This window comes from Scyliorhinus torazame, chromosome 2 (genome assembly GCF_047496885.1).
Source record: "Scyliorhinus torazame isolate Kashiwa2021f chromosome 2, sScyTor2.1, whole genome shotgun sequence".
NCBI classification, from domain to species: domain Eukaryota; kingdom Metazoa; phylum Chordata; class Chondrichthyes; order Carcharhiniformes; family Scyliorhinidae; genus Scyliorhinus; species Scyliorhinus torazame.
Window position 1 is genome coordinate 12,636,742 of NC_092708.1, and position 17,563 is coordinate 12,654,304.

Genomic DNA, 17,563 nt, shown 5'->3' on the forward strand with positions numbered 1-17,563 from the left:
GGCAGTTGCCATTTAGTTTATATATTATTTATTTACTTGTTAAAACGGTCACTGTTATTTATATTGTTTTATTGTTGTAAAAAGGGAAAACCTTTGTATTGTTTTGTTTGGCCGAAAAATTTGAATAAAATACATTTTTTTAAAAAGAGTCCTAAATGTAACTGCAGATGTCTGGGTTGATGGGCTGTTAATAGCCCTGAGTATCGATCTGGGCCGACTTCCCCAGAGCCGAATACGCTATTCTGTCTGCAGCTGTCCGTTTGTGTCTTGTTACCTGCTTTTCCCAGCAGCCTTTCTGGTTAGCCATTTTAAATCGGGTTTTGCCCAAATTAATCGGGACGCAGCCATTTTATGTGGCTACATTCCCGCCTTGTGATTCTAACGCGAAGCGTGAAGGATCACATAAATGTTGCCCTCTTCGTTCCCTGACCCGGGGGGGGGGGGGGTGGGGGGGGCACCTCCTACATGGCCACTACTCTGACCCTAGCTATGCACAAAAATTTACCTAAACAATTCTTGAGGGCGCTATGTCAGGCAGGGGCATGTATCTAAAAAAAAATTAACTGGGAACCTCTAATTTTACCTAAACAACTCATCAAGGATTGCATAATCCTATCTCTCTAAACATACAACAACAATCATAATATTCCATATACTCTTTCCTGGCTTGGCAGTCAAGCGCAGGATCATACATTTCCATACATTTTCTTTTTAATTACAGGAAAATGCAAGTGCATGTTTCGTCATTCATCGGTCGCGGGGGTCTGGGGTTTGGACATAGCCGAATATCGGGGATCGGATCCGATAGACCGGGGTTCGAGCGCGGTACGCTCTCCTTTTCCACTTGCGGAGGCACATAGTCTGTACTGCACAGCAGAGTATGGCCAACGCTAACAGTGCCTCAATGACGTACGATAAGGAGTACCAAGGTATGAACTTGGCACACCAGGATAATGCAGTGTGGTTGGTGACTGGGCCCTCGGTACTGCGGGGCAGTGAAACATTAACGGCAGGGGGGTTTGGAGTAATGGGGTCCGCGTTCCCGCGCAACCAAATGTCCAAAAAGATGTTGAGCACGATGACCGAAGTCCTCATGGTTGTCCTCTTTCTTTTCTTTTTCTGTGTTCGCTGGTTTTCTCCGGTCTTGGAGCTTCTGGAGTTCTGTAAGACAAGCATAGTATCTGTAACTACCTTGGTTTAATATCCGGTGTGTTAGTGTGTCTGTCCTTCTTGGGACCAATTAAACACTTATAATTGGTCACTATATGTGACTTCTCCCCCATTTTTTTTTCAAAACAAATGTTAAGACACGGCACACTTCCCAATGGTGGACCAGTGCTAAGTTTATCATCCAAATGTTCCTGGATGTAAATAGCATGTGGCAGCAACCCAAAGGTTGCCTAAATAAATAAAACTGTTTTTGAAAGGAAAAGGTCGAATGAGGTGCGTATGGGCCGCGACGGGTAAGATTTGGGTGGAGTCCCCGGGTAGGACGGCTACCAATACCGTATGTCCCCCACCCGAGCGTTTTTGACCAACGGGGGGGTCCCCAGGCAGGGCGGGTCTCACGCCGTCTCTCCACTGCCTGAGCGACCAAAGAACGGACAAAAATGTAGTCATCATGGTGGGGTTACTGTTCTGATTCTACCATCGAATCAGAAGAGCAGTTACGATCGAGCTTCTGGTCTGTTGACCAGGTATCTGTGGACAAGTTGGTACCACTGAACAAGTGTCTGGCTTGTCCATTTGGAAAAAGCTAAAAAGTTCAGGTGAATGTGTGTGTGACGGTGAGAACCTTCTCCTGTTGGACGAACAACATTAAACAAACATACAAACAACGGAAAACATTCTGCAGGTTCCATCAGAAAGGACAACACTTTTCATCAAGTGTCTCCTTTAAATCATCATGTGGACACCTCAGTTCTCGGTTGCGAACAGGGTCGCAAAGGGGCTGGCGGCTTGGGAGTCAGACCCGAGGTCGTCACCTTCTCCCGGGTGCCAAACTCTGGAGTGGATTAGGGCAGAAAGGGCTGCGTGGTGTGAGTTGGGATCGTCCTCGTCGTTGCGGACGAGTCTGCAGGAGTTGTCGCGGTGCCAATGAGGTGGGTCGAGTTGGGTGGGGACAAAGTCGGGGTCGTCCGTTTGGTTCGGTGGTCGGTGGTGTGGTTTATTTAAGTAGGTGATGAGGAAGGGGTCACTGGAGTCGAGGTCGGAGTTGCTGGGTGTGGGACCAGGATAGTAGGGAGGCGTGCTGTGGCTGTCGTCAGAGTCACAGTCGCTGTCTCTGCTGCTGCAGTCTGTGGGTGTTCCGGGGCGGAGCGTAAAGTTAGTGGGTGGAGTCGGTGTGAGTCCGTGTCTGGGCTGGACGTGGAAGGGGTTGGTGTGGTTACGTAGGTGGTGGGCGGGGTTTGGTCTGCTGCGTCAAGCATGACGTGGTGGGAGTGGTTTGACTGTGCTCCATAAACCTTGAGCTGGTTTATATGAAACCATGCAGTCTTACCATTTTGGTATTTGATTTTATATACCGATGGGCTTACTTTATCCGTAATGGAGTACGGACCCGAGTATTTCGGAGACAGAAATGTGCTGGGGTTATACACGGACAACATCACTTGTTGTCCTATATTATACTCCGTTGCATGTACTGCCTTATCAAAACAGGCCTTGCTCTGTTTTCTTTTAGTGCCCAGTTTAACAGCGGCTGCTACCTGAGCCGTTTTTACATTTGCAACTAATTGCTCAACGGCTTTCTCATGGGTGAGGGCCGTAACTTCAGGGCTGGTCAGGTCTAAACCCAACAAGTACTCTGTCCCTTTCATGGGGCGTCCGGTCATGAGGGTGTGTGGGGTGAAACCTGTGGAGGTGGAAACAGTGTTACGCATAAACATCAGCGCAAAGGGGAGGACCGAATCCCAAGTGGTGTTGTTCTGCTGGACCATTTTTCTAAGGGTGGTTTTTAGGGTCCGATTCATGCGCTCCACTATACCACTCGACTGAGGGTGGTACGCAATGTGAAATTTTTGGGTTATGCCAAATATCGTGAGGACGTTCTGCATGACCCGTCCCATAAAGTGAGAACCTTGGTCCGATTCAATACTGCGGGGGAGTCCCCATCTTGTGAAGATGTGGTGGGTTAGGATTTTGGCTGTGGTTTTCGCGATGTTGGTGCGGGCTGGAAATGCTTCCACCCACTTTGTAAAAGTGTCTATGACCACCAGAACATATTTTTAGCCATTCCTGCAAGGGGGCAATGGACCTATAAAATCGATCTGGAGGTTAGTCCAGGGGCCGTTAATGGGTTGGGTGTGGCTGAGTTGGGCCTTTTTGGCATATCTATCTGGGTTGTTCTGAGCACAGATGAGGCAATTCTCAATGTAATGGGATACATCCTCTTTGAGATTAGGCCACCAACAAAGCTGCTTGAGGTGGGCTGCGGTGGGATCGATTCCCTGGTGTCCATGACCATCATGGAATAAACAGATTAATTGGTTCCTATCCTGCTCAGGAACTACGTAAAGGGTGTCCTTTAGCACCACACCGTCATGTGTGGTTATTGTATTTCTGAACCTCTCGTATGAGGCTGGAAACTTCCCTTTCACGATTTCAGTGAGAGCGCTGTCCTGCTTCTGGGCCTCTACTAGATCTTCGATCCTAGTCTGCGCGACCTGAACTGCACTCACTGGCGCACTCACTGGGGCGCTTTCGGGGGGCTTCCAAAAGTACCCATGCCTGGATCCTGCCTTAGCCAGCGCGTCGGCTTTTACATTTCCAGGGGGGGAGGAACGATGGTGGCTGCGGACTTTTATAATGCCAAAGGTCCGGTTTTTAGCTTTTTCCAGAATATGGCGGAGTAACGGGGCTGAGGGGAGGGGTTTTCCATCCGCGGAAACAAATCCTCTTGTTTCCCAGAGGGGCAGAAATTCAGTGAGGCTGTTGCAGACGTATAGACTGTCTGAATATATGTCTGCTGGGCCGGGGAAGGAATCTGGGTGGTCTACAGTGTAAGCGATGGCCGCAAGCTCTGCTGCCTGCGCGCCTAAGTGTCGGGGTAATTTTAATGTGATTTCCTCGAGGGCGCGTCCCTGCGCGTCCTCCACATAAATCCCACAACCTGTTATGCGTTGCCCATCCAGGACTGTGGAAGATCCATCCACATAGATCCTAATGGGGTCACACGTGTCCGGGTGAGGGGGGTTCTGAGATGGAGTGGCTAGTTTTCTGGGGGGTGTTCTGGCTATAAAGGGGCCTGTATTATGGTGGGGCGAGATGATTTCGCACTCATGGGGGTGTTCCGGGGTACTGTAGATTGTCCGCTAAGTATGTGTGAGTCTTTGTCCGTTTTACTGTGATGTCCCGTCCTTGTAAGAGAAGGGTCCACCTAGCAGCGCGGATTTGGCTGACGGTACCGTCTTTAAGTCGTCCGTCCAGTTAAAGTTGGGTGGGGGTGTGTTCGGTCAAAATGGTGATGGGGTTCAGTCCAGTAATGTATGAAAAGTACTGGACTGCCCAGAAAACTGCGAGCAGGTGCCTCTCACAGGCTGAAAATCCCTGCTCCACAGCATCTAAAATTCCGGAGGCATAAGCCACGGGCCTTAACTGGTCGTGCCGTTCCTGCAGGAGCACGGCTGAAAGGGTGCGGTCTGTGGTCGCTACCTCTATTGCGCAAGGGGAAAGCGGGTCTGGAACTTGTAGTGCGGGGGCTGCTATGAGTGCCTGTTTTAATGATTCCACAGCCTCTGTATGCTGCGGAAGCCATTCCCAGGGGGCTCCTTTCTTTAGGAGGTCTGAGAGGGGCGCTGCCTTGCTGGCGAAACCGTCAATGTGGTTTCGGCAGTAGCCAACCAGTCCTAAAAACGACCGGAGGGCTGAAATGTGTTGGGGAAGAGGCAATTTAGCGATCGAGTCAATTCTTTTGTGCTCGATCTCGCGTTTGCCGTGTGTGATGATAGTTCCCAAATATATCACCTTTTCTTCCAATATCTGGGCCTTTTTGGGGTTGACTTTACAGCCAATGGAATGTAGTAATTCCAGGAGTTCGGACAGAAGCTCAATGTGCTCTTCCTTTGTGTCTGTCTGCAGTAGTAGGTCGTCCACATACTGAACCAGACATTCGGGGCGAGAACATTTCGCTAGTCCGTATGCCAGCTGTCGGTGGAAAATGGAGGGGGAGTTGTGGAAGCCTTGTGGCAGGCATGTCCACGTGTACTGCTGCGCTCTGAAAGTGAAGGCAAATTTGTACTGGCACGCCTTTGCCAATGGAATGGACCAGAACCCATTACTGACGTCCAAAACCGTGAAGTATCGGGCATGGAGTCCCTGTTTGAGCATGGTCTCGGGATTGTTGCAACGGTGGGGGCTGCTGCGGGGGTGACTTTATTGAGTTCCCGATAATCAATGGTCAAACCCCATGATCCATCGGGTTTCCTTACTGGCCAAATCGGGGCATTATTAGTTGAGGCTACCAATCTTAGGACGCCCTGCTCTAATAAGCTCCCCAGCTGGGGGAGCCTGTACACCGTCAGTCCATTCCGGTCAAGTCTGTCTGATCGGACTGGGGGCTAACGCTATGTAACGCTATGTCGACCTTTAGGATTTCTCCCTCTGCTTCTAGGGGAAATCCGTACTGTTTTGGGGGTCTTGGGTCCGGTCCGGTTATCTGTACGGAACCGGTCATCCGTCCACAGTCGTGTTTGTGGGTTGTGGATGCTGCCCTGTTCTTTTGCAGGACTGCCCTAACCTGTCGGTCCGTGCTGAGTGTGGTGGGGTTGAACCAAAACTCGCCTACTGCGCTAATTTTGTTCACATAATCCCCTATATTGAGTGTTGCGGGGGCTCTAGCGGATTTCGCCATCTTCCAGACACACTGGTTGACTGGATCGAAAGAGAGGTGGTGAGAGTTCATAAAGTCGATCCCCAAAATGTGCTCTGCTGTTGGGGGCAGGTCGACTAACACTACGGGGTGTTTTGTGTTAATGGTTCCGAGTTGGATGGGTACAGGGGTTGTGATGTGTCCCTGCTGTGAGTGGCCTGTGAAGCCGCTGAGGGTGATAGTGGCTGTGGTGGGCCACGTGTCCTTACCAAGGGTGGAGGAATTTAAGGTTGTGCGGGACCCTCCTGTGTCCCAGAGAAGCTCGATCGGCTGTCCCCTAACCTTTGCTGCGACTACGGGTCATCCTGACCTATCCCAAAGGGTATCGCAGACCCAACTGGGGGAGCCTGTACACCGTCAGTCCGTTCCGGTCAAGTCTGTCTGATCGGACTGGGCGCTAACGCTATGTAGGGGCTCTGCCTTTTTCTTATTGAGAGTGCCTGTCTGTTGGGCTCTCTGTGGTTTTTTAGGGCCATTGCATTCTTTGGCAAAATGTCCCAGCTGTCCGCAATTGTAGCATTCTTGTGGTTTTGCTGGGGGGCTGCTCGTTCCCTCGTTTACCCAGGCGGGGTTGTGGAGAGTGGTTCTTACTGCCTGCACGTCTGCGGCGGCTTGGTTTTCCTCAGGGGTTCTAGCTGCGGGTTTATTATGAGCCGACTGTTCCCAAACGCGGGACAATCTTTTGACCACCCACTTCTCATTCTGAGCCTCCTCCGAGGGTCATAATTACTACAGGCATTCTGTCCTGCTTCCGTGGCATGGGAGATAAGGGTGCGGGTCCATTTGGCCATATTGTCTGCGGACAAATGGGCACGGTCTACGTTGCCGAAAACGGCTACAAAGTGAATCCACAGGCGTCCTGCGAACGCTGTGGGGTGTTCAGACTTTTTCTGTCTGCATTTACTTAGACCGTCTACGGGGTCGCCCCGGTTGTACCCGATCGCATCCAGGATCGCGGTATGCATTTCTGCAAGGGTGCCTCCTCCTACATTCTGTGGGTCGGGAAGGGCTGCTGCGACCGATGGGTCTAAGCTGAGGACCGTGAGCTTTACCTGCTCTTTCTCATCCAGGCCGTACATGGTCGCCTGGTGTTTGACGGTGGCAAAGAAATGGTGTAGGTCTGAAGCGGGGAGGAACGGTGTGATTTTAGCACACGCGTCGCGTAATTGGGTCACTGTGAGGGGGTGGAATATAAGACTTCCACCTCATCTGCTGTGGCGGTGCGGTGGGTTGTTACAGGGTTCATGGGAGCCTGTATTACCTGCTGTGTGGGGGGTGGGGGTGCTCGCCTCCTTTGGGGTTTTCCCTGCGCACATGCTCCCTGAACATATCTCTGCGCTGTCTCTTGCAGTTCTTCCCAATCAGGGCCACCTTCCTGGTCTAAACTTTCCCCAAAGGTTTCTTGAAATCCCTTTTGGACAGAAAGCAGTGATTGCAGGTCTGCAATTTGCTTCCGGTACTCTGCATGGTCTATGGTGCTCTGTCTTTGTTCCGTGGTTGCAGCGTGGAGCGCTCTCAAGGCTGCCTTTAGATCACTACATTGCTTCTGTAGTATCTCCACCTGCTTCTCCGTCTCTTTCTTAACCAGGATGGCACGCTCCGTGTCCTGATAAGCCTTCTCATACTGGGATTGAAAACTGCTTAAATGCGCCAGACAAGACTGGTGACCCCGTTTGGCATCAGCCACCTCTTCGTCCTTGGCTTCTAACTGCCTTTTCAATTCCTGGTTTTCCTTTTCCATCTCGCATACATCGATTTTACTCATACGATGTATGCCCTCTATTTCTTTTCGGAGCGTCCTGACGACCTCCTCTGTGCCTCGCAATTGTGCCATGCAGGACACGATTGCCATCGGCTTGCGCGCTTTTGCTAAACTCTTTTTATGGATCTCACTCAGGTTCTCCCACCAAGTATGCCCTATACTTCCAGGACCTGAGTCGTCGTTATTGCAGAAATCCTTCCACACGGGCCATCCTTTGCCCTGCAGAAACTTGCGAATTTCCACTTCCCAAATGGGACACTGTCCCGCTCTAACGCTGCTGACTGGTGCGACAGCAAATTCTTCGGGGTTCATGAGGCGTTGCATTGCCTGCATGGCCATCTCTCTTATCTGCTCGTTACGTTCAAATTTGGAACAGGGGGCTAAGGTGGTGTCGTAGATGTGGGTACGGCTTGCGCTAATTTCCGAAAATACTGACTGCCGACAGTTTTGACGCAACAAAATTCTATCAGTTTTACCTTATAACCCTGTTAGTTACGCATGCATACACACACTTCCGAATTGTGAATTATTAACCAGAACTGCTTGAACACTTGTGGGTTTTTTATTTGTTTCCAATTGGATTCTAATTCAAAATTTCTTGGGTTCTCCCGGAGTGGTTTTCCACTTCTATGTCGGGTCCCGGCGGAGTCGCCAATTATGTTGCTCTTTTTAGCCTTAGTTTATTAGCTCTGATTACGTCACCTTTGCTCACGAGTCGCCAGGTATCTTTCTGATACCGCCACGTGGTTCAAGTTCAAGTTATGATTAATAAGTCAGCACACCGCTTAGTAAGATCGAAATCAACGGTCATTTATTATATACAGCAAGTAATGTTTATACAATAATCCTACTATCAATATAGAAACCTATCACTACTGGCCAATACTTAACTTTAGGAAGAGCCCACCAAGTCAGGGAAACGAAAGGCTTATCCAATCGGATCTGGCCCGCGGGATTCAAAAGGCTGATACAGGTCGATGGCTAGGAGTCTCTGTTCAATAGCGATCGCTGGATTCAAACTTACAGTTGCCAGTTGCTGTTCTTGCGAAGGTCTCGAGCAGGCGAAGAGGAGAGAGAGAGCGATCTGAACATGGCCCCTCACTTTTATAGGGCCCAGGGGCTTCCCGCCTCCCGGGGCGGCCCTTGACCCTGAGTCCCAAGTGATTGGATTTGTCCCCAACCCCTGGAGTCGATGTGTCCAATGGTAAGGCGATTCCCCGATCGGGGGGGGTGGTCGTTCACCTGCCTTTGTTTCGGCCACTGCAGGCGCCGACAGGTCTGGCCTGGTATTCAATTGCTAATATGTTGCAATTGTTCCCGGGGATAGCCGATTAAACTGCAGATGTCTGGGTGGATGGGCTGTTAGGAGTCCTGAATGTAACTGCAAATGTCTGGGTTGATGGGCTGTTGATAGCCCTGAGTATCGATCTGGGCCGACTTCCCCAGAGCCGAATAGGCTATTCTGTCTGCAGCTGTCCGTTTGTGTCTTGTTAGCTGATTTTCCCAGCAGCCTTTCTGGTTAGCCATTTTAAATCGGGTTTTGGCCAAATTAATCGGGACGCAGCATTTTATGTGGCTACAGGGGGAAGAAGAAACACAGGCGGGGGATGGGGAATGGGAACGGGGCTGGAGGGGGAGCTGCGCCACGGGGGGCGGAATGGTTCTAGAAAGCGCGGGGTTTCTTTTTCTTTTCCCGCGCCAGAGAGATGATGGCGGGAAGATAGGCGCAAGGAGGATGGGAGTTCCTCACACGGGGGGGGAGGGGGTCAAGGAGAGAGCGGGAGAAGCCGGGGTCAGTTGAAGTCAGCTGACTTTCGGAAGCAATATGGGGGGAGTAACCATGCTGGATGGGGATCTAGCGGGGGGGGGGTGGGGGGGGGAACAACTGGGTTGCTGCTGCGGAGATCGAAAGGGAGCTGGTAAGAGAAAACGTGGTCGAGGCGGGAATGCGCCGCCTGGGGGACGGGTGGGTGCGCGGAACCGGGACGTGGGACTGGGCCAGAGAGGGTGATGGCTAGTCGACAGGGGAGAGGGGCGGGCAGCCCCCAAGTCCGGCTGATCACGTGGAACATAAGAGGCCTAAATGGGCCGATTAAGAGGGCCCGAGTGTTCGCGCACTTAAAGGGACTGAAGGCAGACGTGGCCATGCTTCAGGAGATGCACCTGAAGGTGGCGGACCAGGTTAGGTTAAGGAAAGGATGGGTGGGGCAGGTGTTCCACTCAGGGCTGGACGCAAAGAATAGAGGGGTGGCCATATTGGTGGGGAAACGGGTGTCGTTCGAGGCTAGGAACATTGTAGCGGACAGCGGGGGCAGATATGTGATGGTGAGTGGCAGACTGCAGGGAATGGAGGCCGTGCTGGTCAACGTATATGCCCCGAATGATGCGGGATTTATGAAGCGGATGCTGGGACGCATCCCGGACCTGGAGGTAGGAAACCTGGTAATGGGGGGGGGGACTTCAACACCGTGCTGGACCCAGGGTTAGATAGATCTAGATCCAGGACCGGAAGAAGGCCGGCAGCGGCCAAGATGCTTAGGGGGTTTATGGACCAAATGGGGGGAGTGGATCCGTGGAGATTTGCTAGGCCGCTGGCCAAAGAATTCTCCTTTTTCTCCCATGTCCATAAGGTATACTCCCGGATAGATTTCTTCGTTTTGGGAAGGTCACTGATTTCGAGGGTGGAAGGAACGGAGTACTCGGCCATAGCTGTTTCAGACCATGCCCCACATTGGGTGGATCTGGAACTAGGAGAGGAGAGGGAGCAGCGTCCACTCTGGCGACTGGATGTGGGATTATTGGCAGACGAGGGAGTCTGCGGAAGAGTGCGGGGATGTATCGGAAGGTACCTGGAGGCCAACGATGATGGGGAGGTCTTAGTGGGGGTAGTATGGGAAGAGCTGAAGGCGGTGGTCAGGGGAGAGTTGATCTCCATCAGGGCTCACAAGGGGAAAACAGAGGCTAAAGAAAGGGAAAGATTACTGGGGGAGATTTTGAGTGTGGATAAAAAATATGCGGAGGCCCCGGACGAAGGACTATACAAGGAGAGGCGACGACTCCAGACGGAGTTCGACCTGCTGACTACAGGGAGGGCAGAGGCTCAGTGGAGGAAGTCACAGGGGATGAGATATGAATATGGGGAAAAGGCGAGTCGCCTGTTGGCCCACCAGCTTCGAAAGAGGACAGCGGCGAGGGAAATAGGGGGAGTTAGGGATGAAACGGGAACTACGGTGCGGAGAGCAGGGAAAGTAAATGAGGTGTTTAAGACCTTTTATGAGAGGTTATATAGGTCCCAACCCCCGGAGGGAAAAGAGGGGATGCAGCAGTTTCTGGACCAACTAAGGTTCCCGAGGGTGGAGGAGCAGGAGGTGGCAGGCCTGGGGGCGCCAATTGGGGTGGACGAGGTGACCAAAGGGCTGGGGAACATGCAAGCAGGGAAGGCCCCGGGACCTGATGGGTTCCCGGTGGAATTTTATAGGAAATATGTGGACTTGTTGGCCCCGCTGCTGGTAAAAACCTTTAACGAGGCCAGAGAAGGGGGGACCCTACCCCGACAATGTCGGAGGCGACGATATCGCTAATCCTGAAGCGAGATAAAGACCCGCTGCAATGCGGGTATTATAGGCCTATCTCACTCCTAAACATGGACGCCAAGTTGCTGGCAAAAGTGCTGGCAATGAGGATAGAGGATTGTGTCCCGGGGGTGGTGCACGAAGATCAGACAGGGTTCGTAAAGGGGAGACAATTGAATGTCAACGTGCGACGGCTATTGGGGGTGATAATGATGCCCCCAGCAGAGGGGGAGGCAGAGATAGTGGCGGCAATGGATGCAGAGAAGGCATTTGATAGGGTAGAGTGGGAGTATCTATGGGAGGTGCTGAGGAGGTTCGGGTTCGGGGAGGGGTTTGTCAGCTGGGTTAAACTCCTCTATGGGGCCCCAATGGCAAGTGTAGTCACAAATCGGCAAAGGTCAGAGTATTTTCGACTACATAGGGGAACAAGACAGGGATGTCCGCTGTCCCCATTACTGTTTGCGTTGGCAATTGAACCACTGGCCATAGCGCTGAGAGACTCCAGGAAATGGAGAGGGGTGGTTAGAGGGGGAGAGGAACACCGAGTGTCACTCTACACAGATGACCTACTGCTATATGTGGCGGATCCAGTGGGGGGGATGACAGAGGTTATGCAGATATTGAGGGAGTTTGGAGATTTCTCGGGATATAGGCTTAACATGGGAAAGAGTGAGCTTTTCATGATACACCCTGGGGACCAGAGTAGAGGGATAGATGGCCTGCCGCTAAGGAGAGTGGAAAGAAACTTCCGATACCTGGGGATTCAGATAGCCAGGAGCTGGGGAACCTTCCACAGACTCAATCTGACTCGGCTGGTGGAGCAAATGGAAGAGGATTTCAAAAGGTGGGACATGCAGCCGCTGTCACTGGCGGGCAGAGTGCAGGCGATTAAGATAATGGTCCTCCCGAGGTTCCTATTTGTGTTTCAATGTCTCCCTATATTGATCACTAAGGCCTTTTTCAAAAAAATAGATAGGAGCATCATGAGCTTCGTATGGGCAGGGAAGGCCCCGAGGGTAAGGAGGGGGTTCCTGCAATGTAGCAGGGACAGTGGGGGACTGGCATTGCCGAATTTGGGCGACTATTACTGGGCCGCCAACGTGGCGATGATCCGTAAGTGGATGATGGAGGGAGAGGGGGCGGCGTGGAAAAGGCTGGAGATGGCGTCCTGTAAAGGAAAGAGCTTAAAAGCGCTGGTTACGGCGCCACTACCGCTCTCCCCGAAAATGTTTACCACGAACCCAGTGGTGGCAGCAACATTAAGTATCTGGGGGCAATGGAGGCGACAGAGGGGTGTGTTGGGAGCCTCGGTGTGGTCCCCGATCAGGAACAACCATAGGTTTGCCCCAGGGAGGTTGGACGAAAGGTTCCAGAGCTGGCACCGGGCAGGAATTAGGAGAGTGGGAGACTTATTTATAGATGGGACGTTTGCGAACTTGGGAGCGCTAGAGGAAAAGTATGAGCTGCCCCCGGGGAATATCTTTAGGTATATGCAGGTGAGGGCATTCACGAGACAATAGGTGAGGGAATTTCCACTGTTCCCGACACAAGGTATCCAGGACAGAGTGCTTTCGGGGGTGTGGGTCGGGGAGGGCAAAGTGTCAGAAATATACCGGGAGATGAGAGAAGAGGGGGAGGAGCTGGTAGAAGAACTGAAGGGAAAATGGGAAGAAGAGCTCGGGGAGGAGATTGAGGAGGGTTTGTGGGCTGATGCCCTAAGTAGGGTAAATTCCTCTTCCTCGTGTGCCAGGCTTAGCCTGGTCCAATTTAAGGTGCTACATAGAGCACACATAACGGGAGCGAGGTTGAGCAGGTTCTTCGGAGTGGGGGACAAGTGTGGGAGGTGCGGGGGAAGCCCGGCGAACCACACACATATGTTTTGGTTGTGTCCGGCACTGGAGGGGTATTTGGAGGGGAGTGGCAGGAGTGATCTCGAAGGTGGTGAAGGTCCGGGTCAAGTCAAGCTGGGGGTTAGCTATATTTGGGGTAGCGGATGAGCCGGGAGTGCAGGAGGCGAAAGAGACCGGTATTGTGGCCTTTGCGTCCCTAGTAGCCCGGCGAAGGATTTTACTCATGTGGAAGGAAGCGAAATCCCCCGGCATGGAGGCCTGGATAAACGATATGGCAGGGTTCATAAAACTGGAGCGGATGAAGTTTGCGCTGAGAGGATCGGCTCAGGGGTTCTCCAGGCGGTGGCAACCGTTCCTCGACTATCTAGCGGAACGTTAGGGGGAAAATAGATAGCCAGCAGCAGCCCGGGGGGGGGGGGGGTGGGGGGGGGGGGGGGAGTAAATTGTTTGTGTTCTAGATGGGGTGAGGGGGCGGGGGGGGGCACTATTTCGTGTTATTTTGTTAGTTCACTATTTTATTTAAACAATGTTATCTACCAGTTATCATGTTACCATTTTTGTTGATTTGTAAGGGGGAACAATTGTGTTTGAAAACTTTAATAAAATATATATTTAAAAAAAAAAGGTTAGTCTGAAGAAGCTACCCTGAATCAGGCAGCGAGTGGAGCAAATGCTCCCACCAGGATGCGAGGACATAAAACAGTACAAGAATAGCCACGTTGGACAGATGGGAAAGAGGTCAAGAGAAACAGATGAGGGAGAGGAATCCAGGCCAACTTAGGTTTGGAACAATTTAAGGAGGTGTGAGGGAGCCCCGGGGAGAGGGGGTGGTTTGTGGGGTAGGGGGCAGTGTCTCTGCCTCTGAACCGGAAGCTCCGGGTTCAAGCCCTACCTCAGGACTCGACGGCCAAGGAAGGTAAGTTCGTAACGCAGCCAAACAGGGGCTGAGTATATTGGAGCCTCTGCCCACCACCATACAAAAGGACTGGGCTGCAACACACATGGAAAATGCATGTTAGCAAAGCAACTTAGACACCTGGGGGGGGGAGTAACCCTACCCAACACTAAGGGCAATTTAGCATGGTCAGTCCACCTAACCCGCACATCTTTGGACTGTGGGAGGAAACCGGAGCACCCGGAGGAAACCCACGTACACACGGGGAGAACGTGCAGACTCCGCACAGTGACCCAAGCTAGGAATCGAACCTGGGACCCTGGAGCTGTGAAGCAATTGCTACCCACTATGCGACCAGATTTTCTTGGACCCTTGGCATCACGACATAAAATTCTCATCTTCATGTTCAAATGGGGCCATGATTGTCTCCTCCGATCTCTCCAGCCCAATAATCCTCCAAGAATTCTGGTCTTTGTCCATCGCCTATTTTCATCGTCCCACTATAGAACATTACAGCGCAGTACAGGCCCTTCGGCCCTCGATGTTGCGCCGACCTGCGAAACCACTCTAAAGCCCATCTACGCTATTCCCTTATTGTCCATATGTCTTATCCAATGACCATTTGAATGCCCTTAGTGTTGGCGAGTCCACTACTGTTGCAGGCAGGGCATTCCACGCCCTTACCACTCTCTGAGTAAAGAACCTACCTCTGACATCTGTCCTATATCTATCTCCCCTCAATTTAAAGCTATGTACCCTCCTCGTGCTAGCCATCACCATCCAAAGAAAAAGGCTCTCACTGTCCACCCTATCTAATCCTCTGATCATCTTGTATGCCTCAATTAAGTCACCTCTTAACCTTCTTCTCTCTAACGAAAACAGCCTCAAGTTCCTCAGCCTTTCCTCATAAGATCTTCCCTCCAAACCAGGCAACATTCTGGTAAATCTCCTCTGCACCCTTTCCAATGCTTCCACATCCTTCCTATAATGCGGCGACCAGAATTGCACGCAATACCCCAAATGCAGCCGCACCAGAGTTTTGTACAGCTGCAACATGACCTCATGGCTCCGAATCCCTCTACCAATAAAAGCTAACACACCGTACACCTTCTTAACAACCCTCTCAACCTGGGTGGCAACTTTCAGAGATCTATGTCATGGACACCGATATCTCTCTGCTCAGCCACACTGCCAAGACTCTTACCATTAGCCTCTGTCTTCCTGTTATTCCTTCCAAAATGAATCACCTTACACTTTTCTGCATTAAACTCCATTTGCCACTTCTCAGCCCAGCGCTGCAGCTTATCTATGTCCCTCTGTAACGTGTAACATCCTTCCGCACTGTCCACAACTCCACCGACTTTAGTGTCATCTGCAAATTTACTCACCCATCCTTCTACGCCCTCCTCCAGGTCATTTATAAAAATGACAAACAGCAGTGACCCCGCAGACTCGCCTTTAGCTGCTCGGGCCAAAACGTTGGAATACCAAGGCCTTTTCATTGGAATGAAAGATTGGAATCAAAGGCTCAATGAGTAGGGCAGAAGATACAAAAGTCTGAGAACACGCACTAACAAATTAAAAAACAGCTTCTTCCCCGCTGTTACCAGACTCCTGTATTACCCTCGTATGGACTGAATTGACCTTTCTACGCATCTCCGCTACTGTTGTAGCTTTGTATGCTTAACCTGATGTCTGTGTCTATGTATTTACATTGTGTATTTACGTATGTCCTATGCTTTTCATGTATGGAGGGATCTGCCTGGACTGCACACAGGACAATACTTTTCACTGTACCTCAGTACTCGTGACGATAAATCTAAATCTAGCCTCATGAACTGGTGACTAACCAGGGTCGACACCCCCCAGTGACCACAAGCCAGGGTTCCACGAGAAGTCAAATTACTGAAGTGAAAATTTGGGGAAACGCGAGGGTCAGAGACAGGGATCTTGCTTCAGAAAGAACAGAAATGACAAACCACAGAGGTAATTCTGTAAGTCCAAGCTACGAATCCCCAACAAGGACAGAAAATACTTTAGAAGCAGTGACAAACATAATCATAAGAACATAAGAACTAGGAGCAGGAGTAGGCCATCTGGCCCCTCGAGCCTGCTCTACCAATCAATGAGATCATGGCTGATCTTTTGTGGACTCAGCTCCACTTTCCGGCCCGAACACCATAACCCTTAATCCCTTTATTCTTCAAAAAACTATCTATCTTTATCTTAAAAACATTTAATGAAGGAGCCTCTACTGCTTCACTGGGCAAGGAATTCCATAGATTCACAACCCTTTGGGTGAAGAAGTTCCTCCTAAACCGAGTCCTAAATCTACTTCCCCTTATTTTGAGGCTATGCCCCCTAGTTCTGCTTTCACCCGCCAGTGGAAACAACCTGCCCGCATCTATCCTATCTATTCCCTTCATAATCTTATATGTTTCTATAAGATATCCCCTCATCCTTCTAAATTCCAACGAGTACAGTCCCAGTCTACTCAACCTCTCCTCGTAATCCAACCCCTTCAGCTCTGGGATTAACCTAGTGAATCTCCTCTGCAGAGTTACTATGAGGAAATGAAAGGACCGTAAAGAAGGTAGAAGAAGCCACATCACAGTAAATTCTCAGTCAGGTAACATGGATACAGGAGAGTCCTGCATCATTGCTGGGGTGAGAACGCTGTAGCCCTGAGCAAACACCTTCACCACACGGACCACAACTTCTCAAGGGCACCTCGCGATGGGCTTTGTATATAGCCTTACCCACATCCTGAGAACGTATCAAAAGAAAACAACAAAAAGACGTGTTTTAAACTTTCTAAGATTCAATGGTTAGCGGAATTACAACTTTAATGACCAGAGAACCTACACGTGAGCCAGGCACATTTTAACAATTCATGCTCTTGATTTAAGAGAATATCAATCGCTCAATCTAATTAGACACTTAGCCAATGGCACGGTGGCACAGTGGTTAGCACAGTTGCTTCACAGCGCCAGGGTCCTGTGTTCAATTCCTGGCTTGGGTCACTGTCTATGTGGAGTCTGCATGTTCTCCCCGTGTCTACGTGGGTTTCATCCGGATGCTCCGGTTTCGTCCTGCAAATCCCGGAAGACTTGCTTCGAACAGAAGATTTGAACTAAATGGCAAAAGAATCGGAGATGAGGCGAGGAACGTTTTTAACCTCGTGAGTTATGATTTGGAAGGCGCTGCCCGAAAGGGAGGCGGAAGCGGATTCAGCAGGAACTTCCAAAAGAGAATTGGATAAAATCTTGAGGAGAAATTTAGAGGGTGATGTACAAAGAGCATGGGTCTAATTTGGATTGCTCTACCAGAGCTGGCACGGGCATTATGGGCCGAATAGGCTCCTTCTGTGCTGCCCCTCAATGGTTTAGGGTAGCACAGTGGCTAGCACTGTTGCCTCACAGCGCCAGGGACATGGGTTTGATTTCTAGCTGTGCGGAGTCTGCACGTTCTCCCCGTGTCTGTGTGGGTCTCCTCCCACAAGTGCCGAAAGACGTGCTGTTAGGTGAATTGGACATTCTGAATTCTCCCTCTGTGTACCCAAACAGGCAGTGTGGCGACTAGGGGCTTTTCACAGTAACTTCATCGCAGTGTTAA